General features: G+C 46.6%; 1 non-coding gene across 1 annotated transcript; it reads right to left on the reverse strand.

Annotated features, from left to right (window-relative positions):
• Window positions 1-788: 788 nt before the first annotated feature.
• Window positions 789-860, reverse strand: trnap-agg (transfer RNA proline (anticodon AGG)). Its single transcript has one exon. It is a non-coding gene; the product is annotated as a tRNA-Pro (tRNA).
• Window positions 861-1977: the final 1117 nt, after the last annotated feature.

Genomic DNA, 1977 nt, shown 5'->3' on the forward strand with positions numbered 1-1977 from the left:
AAGATTTCAGAAAAACTACTGTCTGCCATGTCTCCACTGGCTTGGCCTGCCTTCCCAATTGAATGTCAAGAAAAATGGCAGGGCAAAGGACGTGAGGCTCAGTTCAACCGCAGACGGCTATACTGCAGTTCAGTGCAAACGTTCTAACTCACCGAGCAAATGGGCCATCCAAGTTCAATTTCAATTAAAAGTTAAAATTACAAATGACTTGCTTCTTGCGTCAGACCAAGGCTGCGTCTCATTGCTAGTTTTACTTGATCTTAGTGCTGAGTTCGACACTATAGATAAGCTATACTGCAGTTCAGTGCAAATGTTCTAACTCACTAAGCAAACGGGCAAACCAAGTTCAATGTGCAGATGGAGGAAAAAGAAGCTGGGCGAGAAGCGTACATTGAACAGCGGCAGGCACAATGCTATCCTTACGTGTTGGAGGAGTGCGATTGCCCTGAATAATGAGGGTTGCGAAGATCTTTGAGAAACTGCGTTCTACCGTGTCTTCACTTGCTTGGTCTGACTTCCTAAACACATGTTCCGAAAAATTTTAAAGGACTTGAGGCTAGGTTCAACTGCAGACAACTACACTGCAGCTCAGTGCGAACACTGTAACCCACCAAGCTAAGCGGCCAACCAAGTGCCAATTGCAGATGAGGAACTAAGAGCAAGAGTCAGATACAGACATTGAAAGCGGCAGGCACAGTGCTAGCCTTATTTGATGGAGGTGTGCGATTGGCCCAAATAATGAGAGATCTATGGATACTACTCGAGAAAAGAGGCTGAAAGTTAGTGGAGGGCTCGTCCGGGATTTGAACACGGGACCTCGCGCACCCTAAGCGAAAATCATACCCCTAGACCAACGAGCCACAGGATGCCATGCGCACCTGCGGTTAACAGATGCTAAAGAATGCTCGCATGGTTGCGAAGATTTCAGAGAAACTCCTTTCTGCCATGTCTCCACTGGCTTGGTCTGCCTTCCCAATTGAATGCTGAGAAAAATGGCAGGGCAAAGGACGTGAGGCTCAGTTCAACCGCAGACGGCTATACTGCAGTTCAGTGCAAATATTCTAACTCACCGAGCAAACAGGCCAACAAAGTTCAATTTGCAGATGAGGAAGTAAGAAGAAGGGCGACAGGCGTACATTGAAACCCGGAAGGCAAAATGCAACACTTGCGTGATGGAGGTGTGCGATTGGACAATATAATTACAGTTACTACTTGAGAAAAAAAGCTGCCAAGCCAAAAGAGGGATCATCCGGGAGTTGAACCCAGGACCTCTCACACTCTCATCGAGAATCATACCCATAGACCAACAAGCATCAGGTAAGCAGTCACTCCTGCGGTTAACAAATGCAAAAAGAAAGCTCACATGGCTGTGAAGATTTCTGAGAAACTCTGTTCTGCTGTGTCTTCACTGGCTTGGTTAGCCTTACCAATCAAATGTTGAAAAAATGTCAAAGGATGTGAGACTCGGTTCAACTGCAGATGGCTACACTGCAGCTCAGTGCAAAAGTTCTAACCCACCAAGTTAAAGGGCTAACCAAGTTCAATGTGCCGATGAAGGAACAAGAAGCTGGGCGAGAAGCGTATATTGAACAGCGGCAGGCACAATGCTATCCTTACGTGTTGGAGGAGTGCGATTGGCCTGAATAATGAGGGTTGCGAAGATCTTTGAGAAACTCCGTTCTACCGTGTCTTCACTGGCTTGGTCTGTCTTCCCAATCAAATGTTCCGAAAAATTTTAAAGGACTTGAGGCTAGGTTCAACTGCAGACACCTACACTGCAGCTCAGTGCGAACAATGTAAGCCACCAAGCTAAGCGGCCAACAAAGTGCCAATTGCAGATGAGGAACTAAGAGCAAGAGTCAGATACAGACATTGAAAGCGGCACGCACAGTGCTAGCCTTATTTGATGGAGGTGTGCGATTGGCTCAAATGATGAGAGATCTATGGATACTACTCGAGAAAAGAGGCTGGAAAGCC

The sequence above is a fragment of the Sinocyclocheilus rhinocerous genome, unplaced genomic scaffold (assembly GCF_001515625.1).
Source record: "Sinocyclocheilus rhinocerous isolate Xijiao unplaced genomic scaffold, SAMN03320098_v1.1 scaffold21771, whole genome shotgun sequence".
NCBI classification, from domain to species: Eukaryota; Metazoa; Chordata; class Actinopteri; order Cypriniformes; family Cyprinidae; genus Sinocyclocheilus; species Sinocyclocheilus rhinocerous.